This window comes from Thalassophryne amazonica, chromosome 12, assembly GCF_902500255.1.
Source record: "Thalassophryne amazonica chromosome 12, fThaAma1.1, whole genome shotgun sequence".
In the NCBI taxonomy this organism is placed as follows: domain Eukaryota; kingdom Metazoa; phylum Chordata; class Actinopteri; order Batrachoidiformes; family Batrachoididae; genus Thalassophryne; species Thalassophryne amazonica.
The window spans coordinates 74904221-74917283 of NC_047114.1; the positions used below are offsets into that span (position 1 = coordinate 74904221).

The 13063-nt window shown below is 41.5% G+C and overlaps 1 protein-coding gene across 1 annotated transcript in view; it reads left to right on the forward strand.

Moving 5' to 3' along the window:
* Window positions 1–13063, forward strand: part of asic1c (acid-sensing (proton-gated) ion channel 1c) — a 337041-nt gene that overhangs the window by 29418 nt on the left and 294560 nt on the right. The window lies entirely within an intron of this gene.

Genomic DNA, 13063 nt, shown 5'->3' on the forward strand with positions numbered 1-13063 from the left:
TGTACTTTAATGGAAAAATCGCTCATGCAGATAGAAGTTTGAAAAATACCTATGTGCATGTGTGCTCAACATTAAAATACTGCTTGTTTCGCAAACACATCACATTTTTCTTGTTGCATGACAAGAAATCAAGAACAGAGCTTAACTCAGTTTACACAAAGAAGTGTTAATGATTGCACAATAACACCACAGACTGTATATATACTGACCAAAACCATAAACCTATGCCTAGAAATGCCCCGCCATGATATCACCCATAGGTTTCTGAGGATCAACGTGACGCTCAAATGGGGCGGCTCCAGATGTCGCCATCTTGGCAGTTGGTGATGTTGCCTAACTGCCGGCCAATCCATGAATAGAGAAGCATGGTTAAGACCAGCATGACCGGGGCGGGATGCATGAAACGTGAACACCCACCTATCCTAAAGGTACCAAGCTTGCTAAGGTAACAGGCTAGGGCACCTGAATCAGCTCATTATTTAATGGATTTTTGGTATAGGCGGGTTCTGATAACAGGTGGTGTGTGCATGTATTCAAAAACTATGACCAGCATATGCTTCTATCACTGTGTAGCTAACATCACCAAGCTATCAACACCAGGTAATTCTTTCAAGAGTACTAGCATAAGTGTGTAGTACTCAAGTCCGGTCTTGGTCTCAAGACACCTTTTCGTATTACATTAATTAAAATTTGCAGTAACAAAATTAATAACTTAATTCACATTATATCAGCTAAGCTTATGTAGCCATGAGGTTGCTGGACAGAAATGGCAGTACCTTTGCAGGAGAACAAAGGTGCGAGTCTTTAGGGTCTTATTGCTACCAGTCTGACTGTATGGTTGTGAGACGTGGGCACTAAGCAGTGACCTAAGGAGAGGCCCGGATGTCTTTGGTACTAGGTCTCGTCAGAAGATCCTGGGTATGTTGGAAAAGCGTACTGTCGAGTGAGCAGTACTAGGAAGACTCAGATGAGGAGTATCACTTGCACTGTGAGGGAGCATCAATTTTGACATTCTAGCCATGTGGCTCATTCTCGATGCATGATCAAGCAAGCCAGAATGTTGAGGACCCTAGTGGCTGGAGTAGGCCAAGGGGACACACACATTTCACCTTGCTGGAAGAAATGCCCCAGTGGTTGCCATCCATGACCCAAGGCGGTTTATGGTGCCGTGGATGTGGAAAGCTTCGCACCAGGGCATGTCCCCGACTTATGTAGATTGGCACTATAACTGACAGAACAAGATAAACCGTGCTTCACATCAGGTAGAGTAGATAAGGATTGTAAGATGGATCAGACCTAGGCTTGGGTTTCCCCTCTGCCTTCTGGAAAACTGAAGCTGTGTAAACCCTAAAGAGACATAGTTACTCAGCCTTTTATGACCCCAATTCCAATGAAGTTGTGATGTTGTGTGAAAGTAAATAAAAACAGAATACAATGATTTGTTTACCACTGTGTTACATCACCTTTCCTTCTAACAACACTCAATAAGCATTCGGGAACTGAGGACACTAATTATGAGTGTCATGATTGGGTATAAAAGGAGCATCCCCAAAAGGTTCAGCCATTCACAAACAAAGATGGGGCGAAGATCACCACTTTGTGAACAATGTGTGAAAAAATTTCCAACAATTTAAGAACAAAGTTTCTCAACACTCAATTGCAAGGAATGTAGGGATTCCATCATCTACAGTCCATAATATAATAAGAAGATGCCCAAACGTTTATTGAGTGTGTTAGAAGGAAAGGTGATGTAACACAGTGGTAAAATACCACGTCCCAGCTTTTTTGAAATGTGTTGCAGGCATCTATTTCAAAATGAGCAAATATATGCACAAAAACAATAAAGTTTATCAGTTTGAACATTAAATATATTGTCTTTGTGGTAGAGAAGCTTGAATCTTCGACTGGACTGGGTTGCTTGACGTGAGGACGTTTCGCTTCAAATCACAGAAGCTTCCTCAGCTAAAATTCTTGCTCGGTAGTCTGACTTCTGTCTTGACTCTTGTAGAGAAGAAAAATCAGAAGCCAACAAAAGCTGGAGTTTTTAACCTAAACCAGACCCCTCCTACCGAGAGGCCGACTGCTATAGGCTAGTGGACTAAACAATAGCTCTAATTAGCACCTATTGTGCTCTAGTTAGCACTCTCGTAATGATGGGATGGAAGCCTCCCCTGATGGCTCCCTTGACAAACTCCTGATGACGTGAATGATCATTACCATGAACAAAAGACTGAAACTGCTTTGACCTGAGTACCACATTGTAAACAGGGGACAAAGCGTGTCTGAGTCCCTCCCCCGGTTAAGGCTGGGTTTCAACTGTTTTACAAAGAATGCTTCCTTGACACCTCTCTCAAACCATTTCTTCTCTCTTGCTAAGATTTTAACTTCCTTGTCCTCAAACGTGTGGTTAGTCTTTCAGGTGGAGATGAACTGCAGACTGAGGTCCACTGGTGACCTCTCTGCGGTGCTGGTATAGCCTCTTGTTTAAAGGTGCTTAGTCTCACTATGTAGTGTTCATTACAGTTTTCCTGACATGATATAATACATACATTGCTCTGTTTGTAACTAGGGATCCTGTCCTTAGGGTGAACTAATTTCTGCCTCAAGGTGTTAACCGGTTTAAAGTAAACTGGGATTTTGTGCTGTCTGAAGATTCTCTGTAGTTTTTCCCCTACTCCTGCTAAATAAGGGAGAGACACTCCTCTTTTCTTGTCTCCGTCTCCTGTCTAACTGGTCTCTTGTTTTCTGGGACTTCTGCACTTTGTCCAGGAACCACGTGGGTACCCACATACTGTGAGGGCTTCCCGTACAAGTTGTTCTTCTTTAGCCTTCCCTCTGCAGTTGTGGGCACCTGTAGGGCTCTGTGTGAAGAGTCTGATCACCCCGAGCTTGTGTTCAAGGGGGTGGTTTGAGCCAAAGAGCAGATATTGGTCAGTGTGAGTGGGTTTTCTGTAAACCCTGGCGGGACTCAGACATGCTTTGTCCCCTGTTACAATGGGGTACTCAGGTCAAAGCAGTTTCAGTCTTTTGTTCATGGTAATGAGTCATTCACGTCATCAGGAGAGTCGTCAAGGGAGCCATCAGGGGAAGCTTCCATCCCATCATTAGGAGAGTGCTAACTAGAGCACAATAGGTGCTAATTAGAGCTATTGTTTGTCACTAGCCTACAGCAGTCGGCCTCTCGGTAGGAGGGGTCTGGTTAGGTTAAAAATTCCAGCTTTTGTTGGCTTTGGTTTATTCTTCTCTACAAGAGTCAAGACAGAAGTCAGACTACCAGAGCAAGAATTTTAGCTGCGGAAGCTTCTGTGATTTGAAGCGAAACCAGCCAGTCCGGAAAATCACTAAGGGCCCTTGGGCAAGGTCCTTAATCCCCAAGTTGCTCCTGGTGTGTAGGAGCACCTTGCATGGCGGCACCCTCACATCAGTGTGTGAGTGGTTTGTGTGAATGTGAGGCATCATGTAAAGCACTTTGACCTTCTGATGCAGATGGAAAAGCCAATATAAAAGCAGTCCATTTAAAGAAGCAAAAGGCAGTTGCTCCCTATGTGCTGTCTGATAGGGATAATACAGGTTAATAAGTTTCAAAACCTTCAGTTTTGTAAAATGGAGATTCAGAGACGCTGCTGATCACAGGAGCAGGCTCAGGAGCATGACTCACCATTGCCAAAAAAAAAAAAAAAAAAAAAAGAAGCAAAAAAACGTGAAGGAAGAAAAAATTGTGACGGACGATGGATTCGGGAACCTCACCACTAGATAACGCTAAATCCTACATACTGTAGCTTTAAGGATGACAAATAAGGTTTAAAAGGAACAAGGGTTAAAAATACTCTATGGATGCATTCTTATTCTTATGTTGGTGCTGTTTAAAATTCAGATTGATGTTTGATTGGATGACAATTTCAGGAAGTCAGATTGGAATGCAAGTGTAAAAAGGAGACATACTGCTCTTTACAATATATATAGCTACTATTTTCAGATCAGAATCAGAAGAAGTTATTGCCATTGCCAGTGAACAGGATTCACAGACTAGGAATTTGCTTCGGTACAATGGTGCAACATTAAGAAGAGATAAAATGCTAGGATAAATATAACTTATGTGTCAAATAAGATAAAATATAAGATAAAAAAAAAGAAATATGAAATATGAAAGGCTGTGTGCAACAGAAAAACAGAGAAACAGAAAAAACAGTGCAGTGGGAGGAGTGTAATTAAAAACCAACGTACATTGTCTAAAGTGACCCGTGATAAAATGATAAAGTGACAGAGTTAAGCTTAAGGGACTGAGTTATGAGGTGTTCATGAGTCTAACGGCAGAGGGGAAGAAACTGTTCTTATGGCGGGAGGTTCTGGTCCGGATGGGCCGTAGCCTCCTGCCGAGGGGAATGGTTTGAACAGACCGTGAGCAGGGTGAGAAGGGTCAGCTGTGATCCGACCTGCTCGGCCAGAGTCCTGGAGACGTGCAGGTCGTGGAGAGATGGAAGGAAGATTTTATGCTTACAACTCAATTACAATCAACTCACACATTCAAGACTGACAGTTTTATTGTTTTATGTCTAATCAATGCACCTTATTTAATTTCTCCTTCAGTCCTAATCCATATCTTGGAACCTATTTATGTTAATTAGCTAAGGAGACTTGTTCAGGTACAGCTGTTGTAAACTATTTGTGTGTTCACCTCTGGATGTCAAACAGTGAGTAGTGATTCAGGCAATGGTGGCAGGATAAGAAACCACAAAAACAATTTTTAGCCTGCTAGTGCAGCAAATAACTGAACAATACTTCGCATTTTCAATCGGCGGCCACATAGGGGTCAATTGAAGAATTACACAGGGGTTAATATATAAAAATGCTAAATCATATTGAAAACTATACCACATTATTTGTCTGATCATAAAGATTCAAAAAAGGTATAGTTGGACTATCTATGACTGAATGTTATGGAGTTATGGGGTAAAAAGCTTAAGAATGGTGACAAAGGTCAATTTCAGTTTGTACAGTGGTCAAAAGTTAAAGTTGCTCCAATTTTAGTACGAAATGGTGCAAATTGTTCATTGAGCTACTTGGATTAATAAATGGAATAGTTTTGACTGTGTTGAAAGCTTGGTCTCTAAAGTAAAGGTCAAATAATGTTGACGTCCATTGAATTCTATGACATGTGACATATGTTACCCGTAACTAAGTATGATACATGGTGCAAACTATTCCTTTTTGAAACCCTATTAACTCGACCAATAATTTGAATCACCTTTGAACAAAATTGGAGCAACTAACGTTGACCCTGTACAAAAGGAAATGAACTGTCACCATTCTTGTTTTTACCACATAACTTTATAGAATTCAGTCATAGATAGTCCAAACTATACCTTTTGGAATCTTTACAATGAGACAAATAATGTGGTGTAGTTTTCAATATGATTGGAGCATTTTATATTTTAACCCCTGTGTAATTCTTCAATGACCCCTATGTGGCCGCCTATTGAAAATTCAAGTGGCCCATTGTTTTTTTCAAAAGAGCAATGTCTAAGGAGAATTTGTGCAGGATTTGGTGCTTGTATCACCATGTGAAGATTGTTTCAGTTAGTTGCTGCGCTAGCAGGCTAAAAGTTGTTTTTGTGGTTTTCATCCATTGATTCTCATCCATAGGCCCGTCGATTTTTTTTCAAAAGAGTAATATCTAAGGTGTACTTTTGCCAAATTTGGTGCTTGTATTACCATTTGAAGGATTCCTCTGTAAATTTTCAGTTATCTGCTGCACTATGCCTAGAATACTGACAGCACTGGTTCAAATTGTTATCATAATCACAAAATAATTACTGCTAATAAAGCGCAGATAAGACCTTGTAAGAGCTTCTAGTAATTGTTGCTTAATTGGTGCAGATGTGTGTGAAAGTGAGTGAGAGACCACATTAGAATTACATGTGCAGAATAACATATAAAACCCAAACAAAGAGTGATCTTGAACTTCTTGGAAGTTTTTAATAATGCAGTCATGCAAAAAAAAAAAAAAAACTTTACATGAAATAGAACTGTAAACTAAAAGAAATAAAACATACGAATATATTTCTGTATATATGAAAGGAAGTACAAAGAATTTTTTCATGTTTAAAAAAAATACAGAGAAAATAACCAAAATTATTGAGTATATATTCAGAATAATCCACTGATCAATGCAGAAAACAAAAAGTCTGTAGTTCTGGTTGAAGTCTTTTGTATCCAGTCCTGCATCGAGCTTCTGCAGTCTGCACTCTGTGGACTGCAGTTGCTTTAATCTTATCTGATTATCATTCTTGAATCATGTGTTGAGGCAGTCAGAGGGACAAATTTTGAATAACTTTTAACAAGGCAGCCAGTAAATGAATATCAGTGGTCTTAAAATCAACAATGTGGTCAATAGGAAATAGAAAACACAGCTAGAAAAAAAAGCTAATAAAGTTGCTCAGAAGGAGGTGTTGTCTTCACTTGAAATGTGATTGAAATTTTCAGAATATGGTGCAGAGAGAAAGAGAGAGAGAGAGAGAGAGAGAGGGAGAGAGAGAAACACCTAAACCACACTAATGCATAAAAAAAGCATCAAAGCAGAACACACTTTACACAGATTAATTCAGATCAATATATCGCTCAATATACAAATAATGATGTTTAGTAGTTCAATGGTACGAATATTCATGAGGTGAAAGATGGAACGACCATCTTTCACCTCATGAAATATTTGTTACATGAAAGAATGGAAAACATTCATTATTTGTTTATAACAGCAAAAGTAGATCCTTATCATTCACATTTTATCAATTTATAAACAGAAAAGGGACTTACATTTTGGTTGTGTCACTAGGCTTAACAAGTCCAACACAAACTTTAAAAAGGAGTCCAAAATTGTTCTCAGTCAACTTGCAAAAAAACATTTCTGACGACGTAGTCCGTGATGCGGTCCACTGACTTTGTGTACAGGACTGCCGTTGCTTTCCTCACTCCAGCAAAAAAATAACGTCAGAATTGTCCAGCTTTCATCCTAACAGCACTTCATGCCTCCAGATGGCTTACGGCGTGGTGGATTTGGTTTTTATGTCATCCGCCAGCAAAAAAAACTCTGCCATGTTTCGTTAAACGCCGTCCCCTGTACTGTGAACATGCGCGGGTGTCGGGGAGTGCAATAGCACATTTCATAGAGTACAAAAATTGCACACTAAAAAGAACTATTGCACGGTCAATGAAACACAACAGCAAATGGTTCGAATAATCCATGTCACGTGACATAGAAGCCGCCAATCAAATGACAAGGATTACTCCACCCATTATATAAAAGTAACTATCTGCCAGCCAAATGAAACTAGGGCATCCCATTGGCCTTCTCCAGCCGCTGGGGTCTTCAAAACTGATATACCTGTGTGCTAGATCATGTCTGGAGAAACCAAAATGTTGAAGATGACTACCTCCATAAGTAACCACTGATTTGATATAAAGTCATTCCAGCATTACCCAAAGATCCTTTGAGAGAAAGGCCTTTATTGTCATTGTACATACAGTACAATATAAAACGAAATTTGTCCTCATTAACCATCCTAATTACAGTTAGACACAATCCAACCACTAGGAGCACAGTGGCAGCCACAGTTCTGTGCCCCCGGCCAACTCCAGATGAAGAGGCGCTGCCATTGGTCAGTTGCAGAGACAGGACCCTAAATAAGCATGTTTCGATTGTGGGAGTGCAAGGATGAAACCCAGGCAGGACACAGGAAAGCATCCAAACCACACAGAAAGGTGGAAAGCGATCTCACAACCTTCTTGATGTGAGGCACAGTGCTAACCAGTAAGCCACTATGCTGCCAAGACATTTAGTTGTCACCTTAAGTCATTGGGTTAGTCTCAAAATCTCACAACAATTCAGTTGTATTCATACAGCAGCAAATCACAACATGAGTCACGCCAAGGAAAGACTTAGACTTTTGTTCTGATGCAAAGGTATCGGCTTCGCCAAAACACATCTGTCCAGCAAACCATTCTATGTTCTTTCTTAAGCCTGTCTGGGTCCTTGCAGATCATAGGCACCACAAGCTCTCTCCACTTCCTTCTGTAATCGACATCTGAACCATGGAGTGCCAGTCCAAGCCAGTTCTTTCATTTTGGCCTCGCAGGAACGACGCCAGGTGTTCGTGGTTGTCCATGTCTTCTCTTGCCAGGCAGGTTCCAACATAGGGTATGGCGGGTGATGTTCAGCTCATCCTTCCTCAGGGTGTGGCCAAACCAACCCCACTTTCTCTTTCTGATTTCCATGGCTGGAGGTAGTAGTTGCCAACGCTACTCATTTGATATCTTCTCGGATCATCTTATGCCAAGGATACTGCGGAGACAGCTGTTGAAAAAATGACTGAATCTTCTGCGGAGGACTACTGTAGTCTTCCAAGTCTCGGCACTGTACAAGAGGACAGACTTCACATTCGAGTTGAAGATGCGCACTTTGGTCTTTTCCCTGTCTGTCTTGACTTCCACACTCACTCGAGCAGCATCTTGAATGCAGTTTGTGCCTTTCCAAATCTCACTCTGATGTCTTCCTCTGATCCTCCCATGTCCACTACGCTTCTGAGGTACGTAAATGAGTTGACTTCCTCTATAGCTCCAGTCTCCAGCTCCAATGATTCTGTTCTCCGGTGTTGATCTTCGTAAGTTTGGTCTTCTCCGGCTGATCCTTGGTCTTAGTTGTGCGGCTGCCTCTTCTTATCTTGCTGTCTTCCTCTGCATCTGTGGCGGGAATGTGATAGTAGGGCAAGGTCATCATCAAAATTCAGGTCAGCAAGCTGTTGCATCAGGGTCCATTGTATGTCGTCTCTGTGGCCTTATGTTTTCTTGCAATGGTGAGGAGAAACAGGAAAGGAGACAAGAGGCATCCCTGTTTCACACCTGATCAAACCTCGAACGGTTCGATGGCCCCTCTCTACAGTACTGCTCGTCACTTCCCTCGTATGACTGTTTGATAACGTTGATGTATTGGGGGAATTCCATAATGCACCATCAGTCTCCATAGGCACTCCCTTTCAAGGTTGTCAAATGCCTTTTCGAAGTCTACAAAATTTACGTGGACTGAGTCCAGGAAGTCATATATGTAGATATACAAATCAGTAGTTGTAGATTTACATCATCTTGATGGTACCTACAAGTGCAATGCAAATACAACAACATACCACAGTCCCTATTCAGGATGCTCAAAGTAAACTGTTGTAATTTGGCTCTAATCATAAAGTATGTTATGTCAAGATGACAAGAGCTTTATTCCATCAACACAAGAATACAAGGCACCCTGCACATAATAATTCAATGATTATGACAAATCAAAGCATGAAGATAATTCCAGTCATATCCTCAGACTAGGCTCGAAGATTGTTGCTGAACTCCAGAGTAACTTGTCAAAAGAAAGTTTCTTTTACTTAACAGCTTGACTCAAACTTTTTGCACACAGTGAATTTATTTTTAGATCCAATTTGTTATCCTTACTTTATTTTAAATGGCAGAAAAAAAACTAGGCTACACTTCTGTCTGTTGCCATTTCTTTCCCTTTCACACTCCCACAACCTGCCTACTCAGAATGACTGAAAAACTAAATGTAATTCAGGCAAAAATATACAAGGTGCTTAAGAAAACTGTTATTTTACACAATCTGGTTAAATTTGATGGGTTTATTGTATATGGGTAGGCTTATGGGATCATTTACCATACCATGCCATACCATACCATCTTTATTTATAAAGCACTTTACTACAACCAAAGCTGACCGAAAGTGCTGTATACTAAAACATACAGTTAAAACATCAAGATATGTTGCAATTAGGTGCAACAACCAAAAAGGCCCTGTCCCTCTTAGCTTCCTTTAGATCTCGGTACCTCCAGGAACAGCTGGTTAGCTGAGACCAACAAGGTATATGGGGGAAGAAGCCCAGAGAAGTACAACGGGGCTAAGCCATGAAGAGACTTAAAAACAAAGACAAGAAAGACAAGAGGCTCATTAAAAGTCTGCTAACGAGTCTTCATTGGATTCAGGTGTGTTGGAGCAGGGAGACAACTAAGAGTGTCAGGAAGGTGGCTCTCGAGGACCGAACTTGGCCACCCCTGGTGTAGTTAAACACGTGAAACAGTCTCCCAGCCCCCAGCTTGAACGCTTTCAAAAATAGACAAGATAAACTCTGGAAGGTTATTGATGTCGGTGGATCGAATCATTTCTTAACGATACCCAAAAGGAACCGGTTCTCGATACCATCCCTACCCGCAACACATTTCAAAAAAGTTGGGACGGGGCAACAAAAGACTGGGAAAGTTGATGAATGTTCAAAGAACACCTGTTGGAACATTCCACAGGTGAACAAGTTAACTGGAAATAGGTGAGGGTATAAAAGGAGCATCCCCAAAAGGCTCATCCATTCACAAGCAAAGATGGGGCAAAGATCACCACTTTGTGAACACTGCATGAAAAAATAGTCCAACAGTTTAAGAACAATGTTTCTCAACGTTCAATTGCAAGGAATTTAGGGATTCCATCATCTACAGTCCATAATATAATCAGAAGATTCAGAGAATCTGGAGAACTTTCTACACATAAGTGGCAAGGCTGAAAACCAACACTGAATGCCCATGACCATCGATCCCTCAGGCGGCACTGCATTAAAAACTGACATCATTGTGTAAAGGCTTTACTGCGTGGGCTCAGGAATACTTCAGAAAAACATTGTCAGTTAACACAGTTTGTCGCTACATCTACAAGTGCAAGTTAAAACTCTACCATGCAAAGCAAAGCCAAACATCAACAAAATCCAGAAACACCGCCACCTTCTCTGGGCCCGAACTCTTTGAAATGGACAGACACAAAGTGGAAAGTGTGCTGTGGTCTGATGAGTCCACATTTCAAATTGTTTTTGTAAATCATGGACGTTGTGTCCTCCGGGTTTTAGAGCAACACATGCTGCCATCCAAGCAACGACTTTTTCAGGGACGTCCCTGTTTATTTCAGGAAGACAATGCCAAGTCACATTCTGCACGTGTTACAACAGCATGGCTTCGTAGTAAAAGGGTTCGGGTACTAGACTGGCCTGCCTGCAGTCCAGACCTGTCGCCCACTGAAAATGTGTGGCGCATTACAAAGCTCAAAATATGACAACGGACACCCGGACTGTTGAACAACTGAAGTCGTACATCAAGCAAGAATGGGAAAGAATTCCACCTACAAAGCTTCAACAATTAGTGTCCTCAGTTCCCAAATGCTTATTGAGTGTTGTTAGAAGGAAAGGTGATGTAACACAGTGGTAAACATACCACTGTCCCAGCTTTTTTGAAATGTGTTGCAGGCATCCATTTCAAAATGAGCAAATATTGCACAAAAACAATAAAGTTTATCAGTTTGAACATTAAATAAGGGAAGAGGATTGCAAATCAATGTATTCTGTTTCTATTTATTTTTTATATTTATTTTTTTATTTTATACAACGTCCCAACTTCATTGGAATTGGGGTTGTATATCATATGAGATTGTGTGCATATACATATGTGTATTATCTGCTTTTGCATGTCATGGTATACAGGATGTACTTGTTGAATACGGACTGGTGGTCACATTAAGTTGCACACCTGTGGTGACTGCACCAGATCTCTTGCTGACACCATTATATGCACCTGTAATAATTGCAGTATACGAGGTCTGTCAATAAAGTAACGGTCCTTTTAATTTTTTTCAAAAACTATATGGATTTCATTCATATGTTTTTACGTCAGACATGCTTGAACCCTCGTGCGCATGCGTGAGTTTTTCCACGCCTGTCGGTGACGTCATTCGCCTGTGAGCACTCCTTGTGGGAGGAGTCGTCCAGCCCCTCATCGGAATTCCTTTGTCTGAGAAGTTGCTGAGAGACTGGCGCTTTGTTTGATCAAAACTTTTTCTAAACCTGTGAGGCACATCGAAGTGGACACGGTTCGAAAAATTAAGCTGGTTTTCTGTGAAAATTTTAACAGCTGATGAGAGATTTTGAGGTGATACTGTCGCTTTAAGGACTTCCCACGGTGCGAGACGTCGCACAGCGCTCTCAGGCGCCGTCGTCAGCCTGTTTCAAGCTGAAAACCTCCACATTTCAGGCTCTATTGATCCAGGACGTCGTGAGAGAACAGAGAAGTTTCAGAAGAAGTCGGTTTCAGCATTTTATCCGGATATTCCACTGTTAAAGGAGATTTTTTTTAATGAAAGGCGTGCGGACGGATTGCAGCATCGGCTCGCAGCTGCCGCGACGCTCCGCCACAGGAAAAACACCTCTGTTGGAAGCCTTAAGGACAAGTTGGAACATGTCCAGCTGTTAAACAATTTCTCATATACTCACTCCACTGAAAGCCATCAAAAGCCGCCTGGATTTTACAAATGGTTATCAACACAGAGGTGTTTTTCCTGTGCCGCCGCACCGCGCCGGCTGCGTCCCGACGCGCGTACCCGTCCGCACGTCTTTCATTAAAAAAATCTCCTTTAACAGTGGAATATCCAGATAAAATGCTGAAACCGACTTCTTCTGAAACTTCTCTGTTTACTCACGACATCCTGGATCAATAGAGCCTGAAATGTGGAGGTTTTCAGCTTGAAACAGGCTGACGACGGCGCCTGGGACCGCTGCACGACGTCTCGCACCGTGGGAAGTCCTTAAAGCGACAGTATCACCTCAAAATCTCTCATCAGCCGTTAAAATTTTCACCGAAAACCAGCTTAATTTTTTGAACTGTGTCCACTTCGATGAGCCTTACAGGTTTAGAAAAAATTTTGATCAAACAAAGCGCCAGTCTCTCAGCAACTTCTCAGACAAAGGAATTCCAACGAGGGGCTGGATGACTCCTCCCACAAGGAGTGCTCACAGGCGAATGACGTCACCGACAGGCGTGGAAAAACTCACGCATGCGCACGAGAGTTCAAGCATGTCTGACGTAAAAACATATGAATGAAATCCATATAGTTTTTGAAAAAAATAAAAAGGACCTATACTTTATTGACAGCCCTCGTATACTGCAATTATTACAGGTGCATATAATGGTGTCAGCAAGAGATCTGGTG